The sequence below is a fragment of the Symphalangus syndactylus genome, chromosome 22 (assembly GCF_028878055.3).
Source record: "Symphalangus syndactylus isolate Jambi chromosome 22, NHGRI_mSymSyn1-v2.1_pri, whole genome shotgun sequence".
NCBI classification, from domain to species: Eukaryota; Metazoa; Chordata; class Mammalia; order Primates; family Hylobatidae; genus Symphalangus; species Symphalangus syndactylus.
Window position 1 is genome coordinate 30,137,574 of NC_072444.2, and position 24,985 is coordinate 30,162,558.

The 24,985-nt window shown below is 47.0% G+C and overlaps 1 long non-coding RNA gene across 1 annotated transcript; it reads right to left on the minus strand.

The window, feature by feature from the left end:
* Positions 1–161: 161 nt before the first annotated feature.
* Positions 162–24,762, minus strand: LOC129472271 (uncharacterized). The gene is made up of 4 exons (XR_008653863.1): positions 24,556–24,762; positions 21,513–21,693; positions 19,400–19,599; positions 162–1,340 (listed from the first exon to the last, which is right to left on the minus strand). It is a non-coding gene; the product is annotated as an uncharacterized lncRNA (long non-coding RNA).
* Between the last annotated feature and the right edge of the window lie 223 nt (positions 24,763–24,985).

A 24,985-nucleotide genomic window follows, 5' to 3' on the forward strand; every position in this document is an offset into this window, starting at 1 on the left:
AAATTCCAGAAGAATTAAAGACAGAAACAGTTAAAATCGCTTTAGGGACTGGGGTAAGAATGTCGCTTTTCAACATTATTATCTTTCTACTTTTTTTTACTTGTTATTGTGTGTATATTATTTTGATATGTCAACTTAAAATAATCAAAATGGTCAGAATCTGGTTTAAAGGGAGTTTATTCAGGCACAAAGTTTGAAGATGAGCTGCCTGGGAAGCACAGATTCCAAAGAATGGAAGTCAGTGCTCCAAAGTGTAGAAGTTTGTGATTGTTTATATAGACAAAGCTTGGGGAAGCGTAACAGAATCTCAACGTCTTTCTATATAAGGTTTAATGCATAATTACAATATCTGGTTGGTTGAGGTAGTCTTTTTCCTTTTGGGAAAGGTATATTTAACCTTCCACACTAAAGACGTAATAGTCACGGGGTCTTTTGTGCCATCTGGTCTAAATTAGGCACGGGACAATAAAGGAGGCGGTTCCTCTGCAACAAAGATCAGTGATTGGAAGGGGAGGAGGTTTGGTGTCTGGTCTCTCCCAGTCATTTACAGAACAAGAGCAAAGAGGAAGAGAGTTAAACTATAACCTAAGAGCAGAAGTTGCATACATGCTATGTGAGTTTCCAGGGCTTAACTCCCCACATGGCATAATAAATTTAGAGAGTCCTGAATATTTTTTCTTTTACAGATATAAAATATATAGATAGATAGATATAGATATATATTCAAAATGCAAGCATATTTTCGAGTATTTTTCTTTTTCTGAGACAGCCTATCACTCTGTCACCCACGCTGGAGTCCAGTGGCGTGATCTCAGCTCACTGCAACCTCTGCCTCCCAGGCTCAAGCGATTCTCCTGCCTCAGCCTCCCAAGTAGCTGGGATTACGGGTACTGAGCCACCACCACCAGGCTAATTTTTGTATTTTTAGTAGAGATAGGGTTTCGCCATATTGGCTAGGCTGGTCTCAAACTCCTGACCTCAAGTGATCTGTCCGCCTCAGCCTCCCAAAATGCAGGGATTACAGGCGTGAGCCACCCCGCCCAGCCCAAAATGCAAGCATTTTTTCAAAGCTCCTAGAGCTTGAGGCCAGGACAGGGGAAGCTTTGAAAGGTACTCCTGGGACATGGAGATGCAGCTTCAGACCCAGCCTCTTCCCGGAAACTGTCTGCACAGTGAAATCTTGTCTCAGCTCCATGCCTGCTGCTGTTCCCCCCCTGCATCTCCTGCTGCTGTTCCCCCGCTGCATCTCCTGCTGTGGCCAGATGACCCAGTCTGGGCTTGAGCAAGGGTAATGACTGATACAGATTTTTCCCAACCAGCTGAGAGATCGGAGAGTGACACTGTCAAAAACGGAACGGTGAAAAGAATGAACTGTAAAATTAATTAAATGTCATGCACTCAAAAACGCAGCAAGCCTGGAATAAGAACATGGGCCAAGGCTTCAACAGTCAGCACTCAACTCCCATATACCTCTTTATTGTCCCCCCAAGAGCTTGCCAAGAAATTGGAGGTTCATGCTGTCATCAGTGTCACCCCCCGCCACCCTGAGCTTCTATCGCTTTAATTCCAAACTGCTCCTCTCCTGGATTGACTCTGTTGCTTAGCTAGCACACAGCTCAGACAGCTCTCCATTTGATCCAGTACTCAGGAAATTTAAGAAAAGAAAAAACAACCAAAAAAAAAAAAATGGTGTGTAAGGTAATTTTGTCCCAGATCTTTCCCTCCGAGTCATGAACATAATAGATTTGACTTTTTACGTTGTGTGCCCCCCTAAGAAGCATAAAAGAAAGGTTACCCTGGCAAGCAGCTAGAAAAGAGTTTAATTAATCCCAAAGTGTGTACCTTGTTTGGAAAGCACATCACAAAAGAATCCTGTGTTTACTGAACTAGATCCTTAAGGCTATTATCCCTCCACCAATGGTGAGATTTTTCTGAGGGAGCCGCGTCCCTTGTAGTCTAGAAGGTACTGCCATTAAAACTAAGATCCACACAGGGAACTATGATTGAAGATGCTGAAGGTGCAGGAACTTTGCCCTTGGCAGAGGGAATTGGGGGCCCCTGAGTTTGTGCAAAGCTGTCTAAGCCCTAACCCTGTGGATTTCTTCACTCTCCTGAGCAGAAGGGAGGGGTGCCCAGCTGGCTTTCCCCAGATCATTCCCAAGGAGCAGAAGTGGTAGGCAGCTGCCTTTGGCGTGCTTCTGGTTTGCCATCCCTTTTTTGAAAGCAAATGCTGCCCTACCTTAGCAGATGTGCTAGGACTAACCAGAAACTGGTTGCCTAAAATAAAAAAATGGAATCATGGTTTTTTGTTTTTGTTTTTTATTTTGAGACAAGGTCTCGCTTTGTCACCCAGGCTGGAGTGCAGTGGTGTGATCATAGCTCGCTGCAGCTTCAACTTACTGGGCTCAAGTGATCCTCCCACCTCAGCCTCCACCGAGTAGCTGAGACTACAGACACACACCATCATGCCTGTCTCATTTATTTTTTGGAGAGATGGGACCTAGCTATATTACCCAAGCTGATCTCAAACTCCTGGGCTCAAGCAATCCTCCCACCTCTGCCTCCCAAAGTGTTGAGATTACAGGTGTGAGTCACTATGCCCAGCCTCCTCTATCAATTAAATGGGTGAGTTTTTTTTTTTTTTTTTTTTTTTTTTTTTTTTGAGATGGAGTCTCACTCTGTAGCCCAGGCTAGAGTGCAGTGGCGCGATCTCGACTCACTGCAACCTCCACCTCCCGGGTTCAAGTGATTCTCCTGCCTCAGCCTCCCGGGTAGCTGGGATTACAAGCGCCCGCCACCACACCCGGCTAATTTTTGTTATTTTTAGTAGAGACAGGGTTTCACCATGTTGGCCAGGCTGGCCTCGAACTCCTGGCCTCGGGTGATCCACCTGCCTCAGCCTCCCAACGTGCTGGGATTACTGGTGTGAACCACTGCGCCCGGCTTTTTTTTTTTTTTTTTTAAGAAGCTTAGGCCACTACATCGTGGGTGAAACTTGAAAACATTATGCTAAGGGAAATAAACCAGTCAGAAGAGGACAAATATTGTATGATTCCACTCATATGAAAGACCTAGAGTCATGGAATTCATGGAAAGTAGAATGGTGGTTTCCAGAGGATAAGGGGGTGGCAGGGGAATGTGGGGCACAGAGTTTCAGTTTCACAAGATGAAGAGCTCTGGAAATGGATGGTGGTGATAGCTGCACAACTGTGAATATACTTATGCCACTGAATGGTATACTTAAAAGTGGTTAAAATAGGCCTGACGTGGTGGCTCACGCCTGTAATCCCAATACTTTGGGAGGCTGAGGCAGGCAGATCACCTGAGGTTAGGAGTTGGACACCTGCCTGACTAACATGGAGAAAACCCGTCTCTACTAAAAATACAAAACTAGCTGCGGGTGGTGGCACATGCCTGTAATCCCAACTACTCGGGAGGCTGAGGCAGGAGAATCGCTTGAACCTGGGAGGTGAAGGTTGCAGTGAGCCAAGATCACGCCATTGTACTCCAGCCTGGGCAACAAGAGCAAAACTCCATCTCAAAAAAAAAAAAAAAGTGGTTAAAATAGTACATTTTATGATATGTATATTTTACTGGAATTTTAACAAATAAATTGGGCCAGGCAAGCTGGCTCACACCTGTAATCCCAACACTTTGGGAGGCCATGGAGGGACGATCACTTGAGCTCAGGAGTCCAAGATCAGCCAGGACAACATAATAAAACCCCATCTCTACAAAATATGCAAAAATTAGCCAGGCTTGGTGGCGCATGACTGTGGTCCCAGCTACTTAGGAGGCTGAGGTAGAAGGATCACTTGAGGCTGGGAAGTAGAGGTTGTAATGAGCTGAGATGGTGCCACTGCACTCCAGCCTGGGTGACAGAGCGAGACCCTGTCTCAAAAAAAAAAAAAAAAAAAAAAAAAAAAAAGGCCAGGCGTGGTGGCTTATGCCTGTAATCATAGCACTTTGAGAGGCCAAGGTGGGCAGATCACCTGAGGTCAGGAGTTCGAGACCAGCTTGGCCAACCAATGTGGTGAAACCCTGTCTCTACTAAAAATACAAAAAATTAGCTGGGCATGGTGGTACGCGTCTGTAGTCCCAGCTACTCAGGAGGCTGAGGCAGGAGAATTGCTTGAACCCAGGAGGTGGAGGTTGCAGTGAGCTGAGATCGCGTCACTCCACTCCAGTCTGGTAACAGAGCAAGACTCCATCTCAAAAAAAAAAAAAAAAAAAACCCACCAAATTAATTAACAAAAAAAGCTCAGGTCTTAGTCTATTAAAAAATATATGGCGTCCTGCTTTATTGTAGGTGTTAGCATTATGTTGATTTCCAAGACAGCTTAGGAGCCCAGGCAGGGGCAGCTCAGTGGGCATCTGAGGGCTAGCCCGGACTCTTCTGGAGCCTGGGAGGGAGGAAACTTCTCCTCCTCATGAGTAATGACTGTGGTTTTCTGGCAAACATTAAGGAGGAAGGAACTAAAAATACTTATCGGCCACTCTGCCAAAACTCCACAGTGCTCGGAACGTACCAGGCCAACATGTTGAAGCACTTTCAGAGTGAGAGGAATCTGCCTAAACACCAAGGTCAAAGTCATTTCACACCTTCGCCTTTGCCTCTCGCTGAGGCTGGTGCACAGGAGGAAGGACGGGGCCCCCAGCACAGCTCTAGACCACTGTCCACCCAGGCAGCAGCAAGGGGAACCAGCCCAGACCCCAGGCGTGTGGCCACAGAGAGGCCTCCCCCAGCCAGCTGCAGGGCCCAGCCCAGCGCTGCCAGGAGGGGCCTCTTCTGCTGCCAATTCTAAGAAGCTAAGGCAGAAAGAGCAACATAGACATTTCCCTAATGCGTCCTCCCGAGCTGCAGGAATCCAAGCCGAGACACCTGCGGAGGGGGCAGAAGAAGAGGAGAAATAGGTGTGAGAAAGCAGCCCAGGCGGAGCATGGTCCTCGAGGGAGGAGCTTCTTAAACTCCACTGCGCACGTGACTCACTGGGGGGGCTCTGGTTACAATGCAGATTCTGATTCAGCTGGTCTAGGGTGGGGCCCAGATCCCGCCTTTCTAACAAGTGCCCAGGTATGCCGACGCAGCTGGCCCATGGACCACATTCTGAGAAACAAAACAAACTCCCCCAACCCGCCGCCAGGCACAGAGGGCAAATAGGGTTGGGAGTTGGGAGTTGGCAGTGGTGACTTGGGTGTGGTGAGGTCCTGGTTTGGGGATTGAAGAACATTTTCTGAATCCTGGCCTTACTATACAGGTGGGCATAAAAGCCAACGGCCTGTGACTTTGTATCAGGTGTTGTGATCGTTAAGACTGAGTGTCAACTTGATTGGATGGAAGGATACAGAGTATGGATCTTGGGTGTGTCTGTGTGGGTGTTGCCAAAGGAGATTAACATTTGAGTCAGTGGGCTGGGAAAGGCAGACCCGCCCTTAATCTGGGTGGGCACAATCTAATCAGCTGCCAGCTCGGCTAGAAAGTAAGCAGGCAGAAAAATGTGGAAAGAGAGACTGGCCTAGCCTCCCAGCCTTCATTTTTCTCCTGTGCTGGATGCTTCCTGCCCTCGAAACATCAGACTCCAAGTTCCTCAGTTTTGGAACTCGGACTGGCTCTTCTTGCTCCTCAGCCTGCAGACGGCCTGTTGTGGGACCTTGTGATGGTGTGAGTCAATACTTAATAAACTCCCCTTTATATATATATCATATACTATATAATATATATCATATACTATATGATATATATCATATATTATATAATATATCATATAATATATATCATATATCATATAATATATATCATATGATATATCATATATCATATAATATATATCATATAATATATAATATATCATATACTATATGATATATATCATATAATATAATATATACAAATATATATTATATATAATTATATAAATATATATGATAGATAAATAAATATATGATATATAAATATATTTAACTATATATAAATATATAAATATGTATTTATATAAATATATATAATATATAATATATAAAGTGGAGTTTATTAAGTATTAAGTTTATATATATATATATATATTTATATATTCCATGAGCTCTGTCCCTCTAGAGAACCCTAATACAGGTGTGAAAGAATGTTACTCAGTTTGGGTGCTGCCAAGTGGGTTTGGGGAGTACAGGTACCCACTAACCACTGGGGGAAAGAGTGTCATTGCAGAAAGGGCACACGCTGACCCAAATGAGTAAGCCTCAGTGTCTGACACACCTAGATGTAAATCCCAGGTGTTCCACATCAGCCACATGCCCTTGGGCAGGTCATTCTGAGCCTCAGTTTGTTTATCTATCACCTTTCTGTGACCGATAGAATAATGGCCCACAACCATGTATTAATACATTTCCTAAACCTCAGAGCCTGTGAATGTGTGACTTCATATCACAAAGGGTCTTTTTTATTTTTTTTATTTTTTTGGTGAGATTGATTCTCACTCTGTCAATCAGGCTGAAGTGCAGTGGTATGATCTCGGCTCACTGCAACCTCCACCTCCCGGTTCAAGTGATTCTCCTGCCTTAGCCTCCCAAGCAGCTGGGATTACAGGCATGCACCACCACACCCGGCTAATTTTTGTATTTTTAGTAGAGACGGGGTTTCACCATGTTGGCCAGGCTGGTCTCAAAGTCCTGACTCCAAGTGATCCACCTGCCTCGGCCTCCCAAAGCACTGGGATTATAGACAAGAGCCACCTCGCCCGGTCCACAAAGGGTCTTTACAGATGTGATGAAATGGAAAGATGTTGAGTGAGTTATGGGGACTCTCCTGCATCACCCAAGTGGACCCAGTGGGATCACAAGAGTCCTTAGAAGAGAGAGGCATGAGAATCAGAGTCTGAGAAGGAGATGGGATCACAACCGCCAAGGTCAGAGCCAGATGTGAAGAGGCAACACTGCTGGCTTTGAAGAGGAGGAGGAGGGGACCACAAACCAAGGGATGTGGGCAGCCTGGGGGAACTGGAAAAGGCAAGGAAAGGGATTCTCCTGCAGAGCCTAGAGCAGGAACGCAGCTCGGCCAATGCCTTCATTTTGGTCCAGTAAGACCCATTTCCTCCATAACTGTAAGATAATAAATGGATGTGTTGTTTTAGGGCACTATGTTTGTGATCATTGGTTACAACAGGAGTAGGAAACGCATATATTGTCCCACAGGATAGTTACAAAGATTAATGAAATTGGCAGCAGGCAGTGGCTCACACCTGTAATCCCAGCATTTTGGGAGGTCGAGGTGGGTGGATCACTTGAGGCCAGGAGTTCAAGACCATCCTTGGCCAACATAGGAAAACTCTATCTCTACTAAAAATACAAAAATTAGCCAGACTTGGTGGCGGGCACCTATAATCTCAGCTATTCAGAAGGCTGAGGCAGGACAATCACTTGAACCCAGGAGGCAGAGGTTGCAGTGAGCTGAGATGGTGCCACTGTACTCCAGCCTCAGCTGTCTCAAAATAATAATAATAATGATGATAATAATAATAATAATGAAATTATGCATCTTGGAGCACAGGAATTATGCATCTGCAGGGTTCCCAGCACAGAACCCTGCTCTCCTTAAGCTGCAGTTGTTAGCAGGCTTGCGCCATGTCATGCATAGCAGGGACAAGCATGTTTCTTACTGTCAGGAACATAGGTGCTGCTCTATCAGGGGCGCCCCCCACCGTCCCCTGCACCAGAAGCAATGGAGATTTCTCATACCACGGCTAATCACTAAATGGTGACCACAGACCTCCTGAATCCACACATTTCGATGACTCTCAGGTCGGTCCCCAAAATAAGATCAGGAAGCACTGATGAAGCACAAAGGGGACATTCGTCCTGAGGATTCCAGCCAGCATTATGCCCTTTCCTTTACCTAAGAGAATTAAAGTCCACTGGGAGAAAAGTCTCTAAACCTGCAAACTTCACACACACACACACACACACACACACACCACACATACCACATACACACACACCACACACTACACACACATCACACACACACCACACACTACACACACACCACACACACACCACACACACACACACCACACACACACACCACACACACACACCACACACACACCACACCACACACACACACCACACACACACCACACACACACCACACCACACACACTACACACACACCACACACACCACGCACACACACCACACACACACCACACACACACACCACACCACACACACCACACACACACCACACACACCACGCACACACACCACACACACACCACACACACACACCACACCACACACACCACACACACACCACACACACCACGCACACACACCACACACACACCACACACACACACACCACACCACACACACCACACACACCATGCACACACACCACACACACACCACCCCACACACACCACACACACCACACACACATCACACACACACACCACACACACACACCACACACACACCACACACACACCCCACACACACACCACACACACCACACACACACCACACACACACACCACACACACCACACACACACCCCACACACACCCCACACACACACCCCACACACACACCACACACACACACCACACACACACACACCACACACACACACCACACACACACACACCACACACACACACAATGCCATTTGAGGTGAGACATCGTGGCTCACACCTGTGATCCCAGCACTTCAGGAGGCCGAGGCAGGAAAATCACTTGAGTCTCAGAGTTCAAGACCAGCCTGGGCAATGATGTGACAAGACCTCGTCTCCACAAAAAAATTAGATAAAATAAAATTAGCCAGGCATGGTGGTGTGCACCTGCAGTCTCAGCTACTCAGGACACTAAGACAAGAGGATTGCTTGAGCCCAGGAGTTTGAGGTCAGCCTGGCCAACTTAACGAAACCTCCTCTCTAAAAAAAAAAAAAAAAAAATTACTTGGGCATAATGGTGCGTGCCTATCTGTAGTCCCAGCTACTCAGGAGGCTGAGGTGTGAGGATCGCTTGAGCCTGGGAGGCAGAGATTGCAGTGAGCTGAGATCGCAGCACTGCACTTCAGCCTGGGAGACAGTGAGACCCTGTCTCAAAAAAAAAAAAAAAAAAAAAAGCCATTTTGGGAATGGGGAGGCAATAGTGTAAAATGGGCTCATCTGCAGTCACAATTTTGGGTTGATGCGAATGAAACAGACACGGAGTGGAGGCTCCGTAAAGGAAGGGGTGGTAGGGACCAAGGCTACGCAGTCCTAACCAGGACTGAGATCTCCCCCTTGGCTCTGGGATTACCAGCCTTAGGCCTGGGCCCGGGCATAATGTATTGTAACTATGAAGTAAGTTCTTCAAATTATGATCATTTCAGGAACCATTTTTTATGAGAAAATAAATTTTAAATAATAGCATTTTAAACTTTTTATGGTTACATTTGCCATGTGACCGGTGACAAGGTATATTTTTGCACTAAATGGGATGCATTCATTATCTCCAAAGCAACACTCACTCACAGGAACCACATTAGCAGGATGCAGGGACAGGCTGAATCAGACAGCCATTCTTTTCACCTGTGACACATGAGCCCACGTTCAGTGGGAAAAACACATGCACACAAAGATAAAGGTAGGATAGTCGGGCCCGTGAGTCTAAAGTAGGTCCCTAAAAGGCGGAGGAAGATTCCGAACAGAGCAACAGATTTTTGAGACAGAGTCCCAGGCTGGAGTGTAGTGGCGCAATCTGGGCTCACTGCAACCTCTGCCTCTCGGGTTCAAGCGATTCTCATGCCTCAGCCTCCCGAGTAGCTGGAACTACAGGCATGTGCCACCACTCCCAGCTAATTTTTGTATTTTTAATAGAGATGGTGTTTCATCAAGTTGGCCAGGCTGGTCTTGAACTCCTAACCTCAGGTGATCCGCCCGCCTCGGCCTCCCACAGTGCTAGGATTACAGGCATGAGCCACCATGGCTGGCCCAGACCAATAGATTTTAATTCAGGCCCAGCAAACATAGTAGTTCGTGTGTGTGTGTGTGTGTGTGTGTGTGTGTGTGTGTGTGTGTGCTTTACTCATTTGTTTAGATGTTAATTAAATAGTTTAACTTTGGTCTTATACTTCCCAAAACTTCCGAAAACGGAAAACAAACTTCAATGGATAATGAATTCTCTACCTATCTCTCCACGTTCCTATGGGAACACAGTGGGTCGGAGTTGACCCACTGTCTGTGCAGGCTATCAGGGGTCAGGCAGAAGACAGTTGGAGCGTATGGATGGGAGGTTTGCTGGCAGGAAGACCCATGAAACTAGGCATAGGAGGCTCACATAGTATCTTTTGTCCCCGGGGAGAAGGACAGGATGCTTTTGTATAGTGCTTTACAGTTTACACACTCCTTTTCTAAATGTTCTGTCACCTGCCTAGGACTGTCTACATAATTTGTAGGGCCTGGTGCAAAATGAAAATGCAGGCCCCTTGTTAAAAATGCATAACTGGATATAGTGGCTCACACCTGTAATCCCAGCACTTTGGGAGGCCAAGGTCAGAGGATCACTGGAGCCTAGGAGTTCAAGAGAAGCCACTGCAACATACTGAGACCCGATCTCTGCAAAATAAATAAATCAGGCATCTATGATTGTGCACGCCTGTAGTCCCAGCTACTTGGGAGGCTGAGGCAAGAGGACTCCTTGAGCCCAGGAGTTCGAGGCTGTAGTGAGCTATGATCACACCACTGCTCTCCGGCCAAGGCAACAGCTTGGGAGCCCATCTCTAAAATAAAATTAAAAAAAAAATTTTAATAGGAATTTTAAGACAGCAAAGCATTAAGCCAAGTACAGGGCCCTCTGTGATTTCTCGGCTGTCTGCTTGTGGAGCTGGCCCGCCCCCTGCATAATATTCAGAATTCACCATTTGAAATTACACCCTATACATTCCCCGCCAGGCCCACAGGCACCCCCTACCTGGCCCGCCCCCTGCATTATATTCAGAATTCACCATTTGAAATTACACCCTATACATTCCCCGCCAGGCCCACAGGCACCCCCTACCCGGCCCGCCCCCTACTCCCAGCCATGCTTTTAGCTGCAAATTACAAAAGCCCAAAACTGGCTTAAACAATAAGGACATTTATTGGATCACATGACCGGAGGCCAAGAGAAAGGGTGGGCTTTGGGACCTAGCTATTCCACTGGCTCTGCCTCAGTTTCCCTGCCATGCTCTGAGTCCTGCCCTCTTGAGCTGGTGATGTCATCCTTGGGGCAGAAGTAAGAATGGCTGCTGCAGCTTGGGGCTCTCCCATTTATTTGTGCACAGCAATGTCCAAAGGAAGAGAGACCACTTCTCCCTACGGCCGTTCCTTAAAAACAAGGACATTTCCTTCTCAACAATGTCCTTGAGAAAACATCAAACTGATCTGCAGACCCATCCCTGAACCTCTCCCTGTCACAGAGGAATGCCACTTGCTGGCCCAACCTTGAACTCTTTGACCAAGAACAGGCAAGGGGAAGGAGTGGAATTAGCTTGATTGGCTTCAGCAGCCCCCTCCCTGCCCAGCTGGGGTCAAACCACTGCACCACATTGCTGCTGCACAATGGAGCGAGTGTTGCCAACCACTCTAAATGACAGTCCCCATGACCCGCCTTATCCTTTGGTGAAAACTGTCTATGGGCAGCCATGTTTTGTAGCATATGACATTGACCCTTAGCCATATTCGATAGGACTGTGGGTCTCCTGACCTAGAACAGCCAATCCAGGGACTGTGCATCGTCCTGGTTTAGAAAGATGAGGTAGCCGGGCCCAGTGGCTCATGCCTGTAATCCCAGCACTTTGGGAGGCTGAAGAGGGCAGATCACTTGAGGTCAGGAGTTCAAGACCAGCCTGGCCAACATGGTGAAACCCGTCCCTACTAAAAATACAAAAATTAGCCAGACATGGTGGCACACACCTGTGGTCCCAGCTACTCGGGAGGCTGAGGCAAGAGAATCACTTGAACTCAGGAGGTGGAGAAGGTTGCAGTGAGCCGAGATAGTGCCACTGCCCTCCAGCCTGGGCAATAGAGTGAGACTCCATCTCAAAAAAAAAAAAAAAAAAAAAAAAAAATGAGGTGGACCAGTCAGATTCTTGCCTGGGGCATTTGAAGGAAGAAACCGTAAGCTTGAGAGAATGGGGCAGTTAATGTTAAAAGTTGATATTCGCAGCCATGAAAAGGAACAAAATCATGTCTTTTTTTTTTTTTTTTTTTTAGATGGAGTCTCACCCTGTCACCCGACTGGAGTACAGTGGCACGATCTCAGCTCACTGCAGCCTCCACCTCCTGGATTCAAGTGATTCTCCTGCCTCAGCCTCCCGAGTAGCTGGGATTATAGGCACGCACCACCACACCCAGCTAATTTTTTGTATTGTTGGTAGAGATGGGGTTTCACCATGTTGACCAGGCTGGTCTCGAACTCCTGGCCTCAAGTGTTCCATCTTCCAAAATCATATATTTTGCAGCAACAGGGATGCAGCTGGAGGCCATCATCCTAAGCAAATTAACGAAGGAACAGAAAACCAAATATCACATGTTCTTACTTATAAGTGAGAGCTAAAATTTGGGTACTCATGGACATAAAGATGCCAGCAATACACCCTGGGGGGCCGGGCATGTTGGTTCATATCTGTAGTCCCAGACCTTTGGGAAGCGGAGGCAGGAGGATTACTTGACCTGAGACCAAGACCAGCCTGGGGCAACATAGCAAGACCTCATCTCTACTAAAAATAAAAATAAAAAAAAATTAGCCAGGTATGATGGTGCACGCCTGTGGTCCCAGCTACTAGGGAGGCTGAGGTGGGAGGATCACTTGAGCCTGGGAAGTTCACCAGAGTGCCACTGCACTCCAGCCTGGGCAACAGAGTGAGCCTGTCTTAAAGCAAAAAAAACAACAACAACAAAAAAAAAAAAAAAAAGGAAAAAGGAAAGAAAAAAAAGACACTGGGGCCTCCTAGAGAGGAGTAGAGAGGAGAAGGAGGGGGACAGGGTTGAAAAACTAACTCTTGGGTACTGTGCTCACTCCCTGGGTGACAGGTTCCATTGTACCCCAAACCTCAGCATCACACAATATTCCCACGTAACAAACCTGCACAGGTACCTCCAAATCTAAAATAAAACTTGGAGGAAAAAAAGTTGACCTTTAAACATTATAACGTAGAAAGAAGCCAGAGAGGCCACAGTGGGCCCTGTGCAACTGAAGTTATGAAGAAGAAATGTGGATCGGATGAGTGTATAAAGTAGATGCAGACTGACAGGCGAGATACAGCAGGAGAGAGCAGGGAACAGGAGGCCTGGAGGAGCCCATGACTGTGTCAAGGGCAGAACACCCGAGTGAAACCCACACACTCCTGCTCCCGCGGCCCCTGGGGCAGCCCTGAATCCAGAAGTGTCCTTTTGCGGCTCCAAGACTTTAATCCGCCTGTCCGGCTTTTCCTGGGCTCCTGTGCCTGGATATCTCCTTCATCACCCACCAGGCTCTCGTTCCTTGAGTGTCTTTTGTTTTTTTCTTTCTTTCTTTTTTTTGAGACGGAGTCTCGCTCTGTCACCCAGGCTGGAGTGCAGTGGAGCGATCTCGGCTCACTGCAAGCTCCGCCTCCCGGTTTCACGCCATTCTCCTGCCTCAGCCTTCCGAGTAGCTGGGACTACAGGAGCGCCCGCCACCAGGCCGGCTAATTTTTTGTATTTTTAGTAGAGACGGGGTTTCACCGTGTTAGCCAGGATGGTCTCGATCTCCTGACCTCGTGATCCGCCCATCTCGCCCTCCCAAAGTGCTGGGATTACAGGCATGAGCCACTGCGCCCAGCCTGTTTTTTTCTTACGACCAGAAGAGTCCTGTCTTAAACAGGGATCTTAGATGTAATTGCACTTTTCAGCTGAGTAAGAGGAGAGAAATACAAGAAAAGAGCCATTCATTCGCTGAACACATGTTGAGAACTCTCTGTGCCCTGAGCCACTTTGGGGAGACAATGATAACTTGAATCCACAGTATTATTGAGGGAAGAAAGAAGACAGACAGCTAAGCAAGTAATTCTACTGCGATGAGATGAGCATGAGAGGAGGAGGAAGGAAATGATTGTCTCCAAACCCCAGCATCCTCAGAGCCAAATGTCTCCAAAGCATAAACCACACTGGAAATGTATGCTTGGAGTTGAAGATGAGATGCAAATGTTTGATAATGAACAGGCATATGGGAAATTTATTTCAGCTCCCCTCCTTACCACTACCCCGGGCCTGCAATCCTTCCATCTCTATTAAAAAGAATTAAAAACAAACAAACAAGGTGTATCCTGAGAGCTTTGCACAGATTGATTTTTACAGTGGGTGTAGCCCGCAAAAGTGCAGCCTTCGGTTATGGAGAACTGTGATAACAAAAGCAGTATCCATAGTAACTGATCAGAAACATAGGAAATCTATGACGAATCTCTGATGAAACAGATAATCAGACTAGATGATACTGACTCATTAATCTAGTTATGGAACCTTACAAGAAAAAAAATTGTACCTTCAGAGAATCAGGAGACCCACATCTCAACACGACATCCATCTGCATCAGGATTCCAAGGGAATCACCTTTTTCTCCGAAAATAGATAGGGATTTGAGACCCAAAATCTCAGTGTGTATTGGCAAGTTGGGGGATGCGCAGGAGGCATGTAATGAGGAAGAGCTTGCATATTCTGATGGGGAAAATTTAGCCTCACTTTCTTGATTCACTTATCTCATGGGCATTTAATATATCCACTAGCCCATGCGTGTAATCCCAAAGCTTTGGGAGGCCAAAGTGGGAAGACTGCTTGAGATCAGGAGTCTCAAAAAATAATTTTTTTTTTTTGAGACAGGGTCTCACTGTCACCGAACCTCCCCCTCCTAAGTTCAAGCAATTTTCCTGCCTCAGCCTCCTGAGTAGCTGGGACTACAGGCATGCACTATGACTCCCAGCTGATTTTTGTATTTTTAGTAGAGACGAGGTGTCACCATGTTGGCCAGGCTGGACTTGAACTCCTGACCTCAGGTGATCTGCCCGCCTTGGCCTCCCAAAGTGCTGGGATTACAGCCATGAGCCACCATGCCTGGCCTACAAAAAAATTTTACAGGTATGGTGGTGCGCCTGTAGTAACAGCTACTTGGGATGCTGAGGTGGGAGGATTGTTTGAGGTTGGGAGTTCTAGGCTGCAGTGAGCTATGACCGCACCCCAGCACTCCAGTCTGGGTGACAGAGTGAGACACTGTTTCAAAAAAAAAAAAAAAAAAATTTTTAGGGCCAGGCAAGGTGGCTCATTCCTATAATCCTAGCACTTTGGGAGGCTGAGACAGGAGGATCCTCTGAGGTCAGGAGTTCGAGACCAGCCTGGCCAACATGGTGAAACCCTATCTCTACTAAAAATACAAAAAAATTAGCGTGGTGGCGTGCGCCTGTAATCCCAGCTACTCAGAGGCTGAGGCAGGAGAATCACTTGAACCCGGAAGGTGGAGGTTGCAGTGAGCCGAGATCACATCACTCCACTGCAGCCTGGGCAACAGTGAGACTCCCTCGCAAAAAAAATAAAAATAAAAAAATAACAAAAAAAAAAAAAACAGGTTCAAGCAATTTTCCTGCCTCAGCCTCCTGAGTAGCTGGGATTACAGGCGAATGCCACCACGCCTGGCTAATTTTGGTATTTTTAGTAGAGACGAGGTTTCACCATGTTGGTCAGGCTGGTCTCGAACTTCTGACCTCATGATCTGCCTGCCTCGGCCTCCCAAAGTGCTGAGATTACAGGCGTGAGCCGCCGCGCCCAGCCAAAACCAAAATTTTTAAAAATCTACTGTGGATTCACAGATTGATGTTGAATATTGAAAGGCACATTTAAGAAAGCAGTAAAGTCCCATGTTTGGGGAACCCTCTGCCCAGGCCTCTGAAGCAAAAAAGGTCCAAGGAAATTTGTGCCAAACTTTGCAGAAGGACTTTAGCTTTGTGTGTGTGTGTGTGTGTGTGTGTGTGTGTGTGTGTGTGACAGTGACAGGATTTCGCTCTGTCACCCAGGCTGGAGTGCAGTGGTGCAATCATAGCTCACCACAGCCTCCATCTCCCGAGCTCAAGCAATCCTTCCGCTTCAGCCTCCCGAGTAGCTGGGACTACAGACATGCACCACTATGCCCACCTGGACTTTAGCTTAATTCTCACAGACTTAGGAGAGACATATGCCATGCACAAGACCCCAGCAAAGGCCTGGGGTGTGATTGCTTGGCAATTAGCCCTGGCCCAGTGGCATTTCTGCTAATGTGGCTTGGAGAGTAACCTGCAACCCTAGGCATGGATGGATAGGACTTTATGCCTAGCTCTTCCTCTTTCTATGAATGTGTCCATACACAAAAGCTGGACAGAATTATAGACCTTCCCCTCCTTGCTTTGTGGGGACCTTGTGAACATGCACTATGTGCTGTTAACTTCTGAAAGAAATGGGACATAGGCGGCCGGGCGCGGTGGCTCACGCCTGTAATCCCAGCACTTTGGGAGGCCGAGGCGGGTGGATTACGAGGTCAGGAGATCGAGACCATCCTGGCTAACATGGTGAAACCCCGTCTCTACTAAAAAATCCAAAACATTAACCGGGCATGGTGGCAGGCACCTGTAGTCCCAGCTACTCAAGAGGCTGAGGCAGGAGAATGGCGTGAACCTGGGAGGCAGAGCTTGCAGTGAGCCAAGATCGCGCCACTGCACTCCAGCCTGGGCGACAGAGTGAGACTCCGTCTAAAAAAAATGAAAGAAAGAAAGAAAGAAAGAGAGAGAGAGGGAAGGAAGGAAGGAAGGAAGGAAGGAAGGAAGGAAGGAAGGAAGGAAGGAAAGAGAGAGAAAGAAAGAAAAAGAAAGAAAGAAAGAAGAAAGAAAGAAAGAAAGAGAAAGAAAGAAAGAAAGAAAGAAAGAAAGAAAGAAAGAAAGAAAGAAAAGAAAGGAAAGAAAACTGCATAAATCACATGGGCTGAAATTTAATTTTTATATTACAATCGAGAAAATCAAGCCTGTGAAGATGGCCCTAAGATCAGCTGAAGGAAACGGGAATTGATTCCTTCATGAAGTCATGATGTGACAAACCCCTGGCCAGATGTGACCTGACAAATGTCCACATCTGCATCACAGAAGCCACACCGTCATCCTTTCATACTTAGAAAACAGATTAATAACGTGGCAAGGAGTGATTACATTAACCGTGGAACAGCTGCCTGTCTGATGAATTGGAATGGGCAGCAGTATATGCAAGTTACATTTCAGAGTCAATGAGTTTTGATAATTGAGTTTATCCCTAGCAATGAGTACAGTTCTAGGAAGTCTAGATAAAAGCGTTATGGGTTCTGTTGGCTTAAGTGTTTCCTGAGCAAGGACCATTAGCTTTGTGTGACTTTTTTGGACTTTTTGTTGTCATTACATCTGGGATAGAACTTCAGTATTCTCCAGCCTCATTGCTACCCCACAGAAACCCCTTTTATTGTTTTTGTTTTTTGTTTTTTATGGTTGTTATTTTGAGACAGGGTCTCACTCTGTCCCCCAGGCTGGAGTGCAGTGGTGTGACCTCAGCTCACTTCAACCTCCCCCACCGGGTTCCAGTGATTCCCCTGCCTCAGCCTCCCGAGCAGCTGGGACTACAGACGCACACCACCACACCCAGCTAATTTTTGTATTTTTAGTACAGACGGGGTTTCTTCATGTTGGCCAGGTTGTTCTCAAACTCCTGGCCTCAGGTTATCCTCCCGCCTCGGCCTCCCAAATGCTGGGATTACAGACGTGAACCACCATGCCTGGCCCTAATCTCTTATGAAGACAGCAATCACGTGGGATTACAGCCCACCCTAATGACCTCCTTTTAACTTAATTACCTCTTGAAAGACCCTATCTCCAAATAGAGTCACAATCTGAGGTACTAGGGGTTACAATTCATATGAATTCATATGAATTTGGGGAACCATAGCATCAAGATTTACATTTACCTTATATATTCATGTTATAATATATACTATACATGTTAATATAATATACTTATGTTATAATTTATAATACATTTATGCTATACAATATAACATATATATATATTTAAAAATCATCTGTCAATAGTGCAAAATAAATTTGATAGGCCCCAGGCATAGTGTGGAAGCGGAAGGAGTGAGAACAAGGTGAATCTGGAAGACGCAGCACGTAGCTCTGTAGAATAGCACAGGTGCAATAAGCGGAGAGCAATAAAAGGTGGTTGTAATTAAATGCTGGCCAGAATGGTGCAATCCCTAACTACCACAGGAGCTCAGGGAAGGGAGAGAGATCGGCAGCGGGCAGAAAGTGTGAAAGAGGCTTGTAGAGGGGTTGGGCCTCAAAGCATGGGGCCGTTGTAGGTACGAGAATTAAGGGAGAGCTACGTTAATAAAGAGGTGCAGGCAGAACCACAAGGACTGGCTTCATAGCTGGAGCTCCAGTTTGCAAAGCTCTCTGTTTAAGTTCTGGACAGGACTGCATTGTTGGGGTCTTCTCAGCCAAACTCATTAGCTTAGGAAGCCGCTACTCAGGGCACAGTATTTAAATATGCAGGACTCTGCCCTTGTGTCTTAATTGATCCTGAAGAAATGCCCAGACATAACGCTGAGAACCCCAGTCAGCAGGAAGAGCACTTCCTTCATTCAGTGACTTGGTATTTTGCATCGGCATCCTATTGGAACCCACCAGGCAACCTCTTACTGCCTCCGAAGCCCTCCGAGGAATTTACAAACGCCAGCCCCCGACGGGGGAGAAAGGTGGGGCGCCGCAGTGGGAGCAGTCATAGGAACCTGACACCCGCTGTCGGGTACATGGCTGTGCGTGTTTCAATGGGACTGATTTTTTTTTTTTTAACTCATTTTTAGACAACCTCAAATAACAATCTAGAAAAGCCAGACTCCAGAGAACAATGAGAAAATGTAGAGAAGCCAAATATAAAAATACCGGCACATGCAAAAAATAAAACAAAATAAAAAAATCAATTCACTTCCACAGATTACAAGTGGAAATTCCCAGAGGGACGAGTAGATTTTGGAAGAGAAAAAGAGATTATATTTTATGGGAAGAGATACAATAACCATTCTCTTCCCATAAAACAAGTGATGGAAGATTGTCTCTGCTTCATAGATATACACTGCACATTTTCAGGATAATACTAACAGGAAATCAATAGGATCTTTTATATGTGAAAAGACATTATCTCTCTGGACTCCCAGCATGGCTAATCGGGCTATAGAAGATCTTCACGAAAACTTGCCACTGGCCATTAATCTTGGTCCTGGGACAGTAAGTAGCCTACAAATCCAGATCTTTGTTTATTTTTAAATTATCCTTATTATTTATTTATTTTTTTATGGGGGGAGATAATCGCGTTCAAAGCATCACCCTCCATTAGAGCCACTGAGCCCCCAGATGACAAGTGTCTCCACAGCAGACCAGATGCCCCCGGAGAGCCCCTCCTGCCCACGTCCACGCTGGGTGATGGCCATGTCATTAGCCACCAGAAGCTTTATCTGGGTTTAATTTGATAGCTATGACAGGCTCAGCGGGATTTATGGGATCTCCTGGTTTTTGCCTTTATTGATCTGAAATAGAACCAAAGTTAATATTAGCAAAAAACACTTTGTGCTGGGGTCATTTACCCATGAAAGGCTTTGGTGACTGGTGGCTTTGAACATTTATTATACAAATATTCTTGGTCAGCTCCAGGTCATGAGCCTCATGATGGCCAACAGACTACACATTCTGGCCTCTCCTGCCATGGGAGTATCTAACCACTGTCCTGGTAAGACCCTTTCTTTTTCCAAGACACCTTAATCATCACAGGGTATAGAGCCCATTAGTATCAAGTTTGGATTTAGCACTGGCTCTGCCCTGGCATTAGTTTACTCCAGCTGCCCTAACCAAGTACCAAAATCTGGGTAAAACAACAGAAATCTCAGTGGGGCACAGAGGTTCACGCCTGTAATCCCAGCACTTTGGGAGGCCAAGGCAGGAGGATTACTTGAGGCTGGGAGTTTGAGTCTGGGCAACATGGTGAAACCCCCATCTCCAAGAAAAATACAAAAAATAATACACACAAAAAAAATTACAGGCATAGCAGTATGTGCCTGTAGTCCTGCTACTTGGGAGGCTGAGGTGGGAGCATTGCTTGAGCCCAGGAGGTCAAGGCTGCAATAAGCCAGGATCATGCCACTCTACTCCAGCCTGGGTGACAGAGACTGATATATATATGCATATGTATATATGTATAGATACATATATATGACATATACATATGCATATGTATATATACATATATCTATACATATACATATATATATATTCTCTCGTAGTTCTGGAGGCTTGAAATCTAAACCCAGGCATCCCCAAGGCCATGCTTTCCCTGGTGGCTGTAAGGGAGGATCCTTCCTTGTCTTTGCAGCTTGCAGAGGTTGCCTCGACATCCCTCAACTTGCAGACGCATCATCACTCCCAAAAGGTGGCCATCTCCTCCCTGTGTCTTCACATCATCTTCCCTCTGTGTGCACCTGAGCCCGAATCTCCCATCTTTAAAAGGACACCAAGGCCGGGCACGGTGGCTCACGCCTGTAATCCCAACACTTTGGGAGACCAAGGCGGGAGCATCACGAGGTCAAGAGATCGAGACCATCCTGGCCAACATGGTGAAACCCCATCTCTACTAAAAATACAAAAACTAGCCGGATGTGGTGACGGGTGCCTGTAGTCCCAGCTAATTGGGAGGCTGAGGCAGGAGAAATGCTTGAACCTGGGAGGCAGAGGTTGCAGTGAGCCGAGATCACGCCACTGCACTCCAGCCTGGCCACAGAGCGAAACTATATCTCAAAAAAAAAAAGACACCAGTCATATTGGATTAGGACCCACCCTAATGATTTCTTTTTTTTTCTTTTGAGACAACCTTTCATTCTTGTCGCCCAGGCTGGAGTGCAGTGGTGCGATCTTGGCTCAGTGAAACCTCTACCTCCCAGATTTAAGTGATTCTCCTGCCTCAGCCTCCTGAGTAGCTGGGACTACAGGCATCAGCCACCATGCCCAGCCTGATTTCAATTAAATTACTTCAAAGTCCCTATCTCCAAATACAGGCACATTCTGAGGTCCTGAGCATAGGACTTGTCTTCAACATATGAACTGGGGGGACCCAATTCAACCCATAACAGCCCCCAAAAGACTTCCCTCTTATTAAATGCAGACTAGATCATTCCTAATATGATCAGCGTAGATCAGGGGTTCTCAGCCTCGACACAGTTGACATCTGTCCAGATAATTTTTTGTTATGGGAAGCTTTCCAGAGCATGATATAGGGTATTTATTAATGGCAGGACCTCAGGCCTCTACCCGCTAGATGCCAGTAGCACCTCTCGCCTCCCTTGTAAGAACCAAAAATGTCCCCATGTATTCATTTATTGCCAAATGTCCCCTGCAAGGGGAAGAGCGCCCCCAGTGGAGAGCCACTGAATTAAGTGAAATGTAGGCCGACCTTAGAGAAGCATTGCAAGGGGACTGAGCACAGATGAAGAGGTTAGAGTGCTCACACATCAGGCAGAGAATCTTCCCTAAAAGCGGCGGATTCTGAGGAACCCCCTAAATGTCCAGATTCCTTCATGAATTTCAAGAGTAGTTATTGTGTGCCAAGTATACATCAGGTGCTGATCTGGGCACTGGAGGAAAAAAGAGAACAAGACATTTTATTTTTTTTTATTTATTTATTTATTTATTTTTTTTTTTTTTTTGAGACAGAGTCTTGCTGTGTCACCCAGGCTGGAGTGCAGTGGCGCGATCTCGGCTCACTGCAAGCTCCGCCTCCCGGGTTCAGGCCATTCTCCTGCCTCAGCCTCCCGAGGAGCTGGGACTACAGGCGCCCGCCAACACGCCCGGCTAATTTTTTGTATTTTTAGTAGAGACAGGGTTTCACCGTGTTAGCCAGGATGGTCTCGATCTCCTGACCTCGTGATCCGCCCGCCTCGGCCTCCCAAAGTGCTGGGATTACAGGCTTGAGCCACCGCGCCCGGCCTTATTTTTTTTTTTTTTTGAGACGGAGTCTCACTCTGTCACCCAGGCTGGAGTGCAGTGGCATGATCTCGGCTCACTGCAAGCTCTGCCTCCCAGGTTCAAGCAATTCTCCTGCTTCAGCCTCCTGAGTAGCTGGGATTACAGGCGCCCGCCACCACGCTTGGCTAATTTCGTATTTTTAGTAGAGATGGGGTTTCGCCATGTTGACCAGGCTGGTCTTGAACTCCTGACCTCAGGTGATCCACCTGCCTCGGCCTCCCAAAGAGCTAGGATTACACGTGTGAGCCACCATGCCTGGCCGAGAACAAGACATTTTAAAACCCCTGCCTTAAATATCATACATTTGAGTGGAGAAGACTGAAAATAAATAAGATAAATAAAATATGTAGAATGCTGGATTGTCATATGTGTGAATGTGAAAAAAACAAGAGAAGCAAGGAGGACAATAAGTGCTGGGAGGATGATACTGAGCTTTTTTTGTGTGTGTTAGATGGAGTCTCGCTCTGTCACCCAGGCTGGAGTGCAGTGGCATGATCTCGGCTCACTGCAACCTCTGCCTCCCAGGTTCAAGCGATTCTTCTGCCTCAGCCTCCCAAGTAGCTGTGATTACAGGCACGCACCAACACACCCAGCTAACTTTTGTATTTTTAGGAGAGATGGGGTTTCGCCGTGTTGGCCAGGCTGGTCTCAAACTCCTGAGCTCAAGCAATCTGCCTGCCTTGGCCTCCCAAGTGCTGGGATTACAGGCATGAGCCACCACACCCAGCCTGGGATGCTGAGATTTTCCAGGGTGGCCCGGGCAGGGCTCACTGAGATATGGGGACAGGCTGAGAATGGGGGAGTGGGCATTGAATCATGCAGATTCAGGAAGAGCATCGTAGCGGGAGGGAATAGCCAGGGCAAAGGCCCTGAGGCAGGAGCATCCCTGGGGAGTCTGAGGAACAGGAGGAGGCCTGTGGGGCTGGGGCACCGTGGACGACAGGGAGAGGGTGGCAGATAGAGTCAGCGAGGGAAGGGCGGGAGACAGATGACGGAGGGCTTTCGGGTCATGGCAGAGACAGGCTGGCACCTTGAGAGTTATGAGGAGCCAGTAGAGCTCCTACGTGTGTGTGGCGGGGGGTGCAGGAGGTGGGGGTAAATCATCCAACATTTAGCAGGATTCCTCTAACAAGGGGCTGAAGAAGTGCCAGGGCAGAAGTCCAGCTATGTGACCATTACTACATCCAATAGAGAAACAGGGATCCACGGACTAGCGTGGTGGGTGGCGTGAGGTGCGGGGAGATCCTAGATGGTTGTGTTTGACAGCAGTGCCAACGAGATTCACTGATGTGCCAGACATGGGCTCTGAGAGAGCAGGGAGGTCTTTGGCTTCAGCAAACGGAAGACACAACCACAATTAATTGAGACAAGGAGTCAGCAGAAGCAGCAGGTTTGGAGGGAATATCAGAACATTTGCTATTTGTTTTCATTGGGGTAAAATAGACATAACATAAAATGTACTATTTTAGCCACTGTGAAGGACACAGTTCTGTGACCATTAGTACATTCACATTGTTGTGCAGCCATTGTCACCACCCATCTCCAGAACCAGGGCAGGAAGCCAGGGCACTTCGACACTGAGTTCCATAGTGGAGCCGGGTACAAGTTGGCCTAAAGATAGGGTTACAGCCAGCTGGGCGTGGTGGCTCACACCTGTAATCCCAGCACTTTGAGGGGCCTAGGCGGGTGGATCCCCTGAGGTCAGGAGTTCGAGACCAGCCTGGCTAACATGGTGAAACCCCATCTCTACAAAAATACAAATATTAGCCAGGCCTGGTGGCGGGCGCCTGTAGTCCCAGCTACTTGAGAGACTGAGGCGGGAGAATCAGTTCAACCCAGGAGACAGAGGTTGCAGTGAGCCAAAATCATGCCACTGTGCTCCAGCCTGTGTGACAGAGCGAGACTCCATCTAAAAAATAAAATAAAGATAGGGTTGTCAGATGTCCCTCTTCTCCAGGGACAGACCAGATTCTAGCCATTGCCCTATAATTAATAGTGGCTCTTCACACTCTGAAGAGTGTTCTAGTCTGGGTGATAACACGGCCACAGCTCTTACTCTGAAGTAAGAACTTCCAGGCAGCATCTCTTGTAAAGTAAAGATGCAGAGCTTTAGGGACTCAGAACCTCCACCTGGGCTCCTCCACTAGGGGCACATCTCAGTTACTCGGGCCCAGTTCAAGGATGGGTGAAGGCCTGTTTTTGCCAATGACTAAACAACCTTGGAGAAGTCTGTGCACATCGGTCGCTATGTCCTTGGTTCTGGCAGGAAGCAAATGTAAACTCCCGGTCGTGAGGGCAACCGCATAGCCTTGGGTCTGCTTTCCTCCTCGACTCACTGGTTCTGACGCACTAAACAAATGATAAGCCTAGATTGCTAGTCTTTGGCTGTGATATCTCCTGCTAGAATTTCCATCTCTCCCACAGCCTACCCTGTGGGACCATCTGCTTCTTTACAGCAAATCTCACCTCACCTGTTGACATTTACATGCACATGCCAAAACTAAGAGAAAGCCTGAAGAATGTGGGACATGACGAGCTGGGATGTTCCTGGGTCGCTCCACGCTTCATGAGTCAGGCAGGCTGGAATGTGTTTGAAAATCAGGGAGTTACGGATACACATTCCAAAGTCCCCGGTGACATGTTCAGAATGAACGGAGCTCCATGACAGGCAAAAACAACAGCCCTTGTTTAATTCTGAAGTTTACATGCACATTGGCACTGTTCTATCCCAACCTTTTGTTTCCATGGAAACCATTTATGATACCACAAAAAGAGGATTCTGACCAAAGTAAGGAAGGAATAGCAGCAATGGAAACTAGCTTTCAAATGAGCTTCAGGTAGAGGGAAGGACAGGGGAAAAACAAACAAACAAACAAAATGTGGAGCCTGATACGGTTTGGA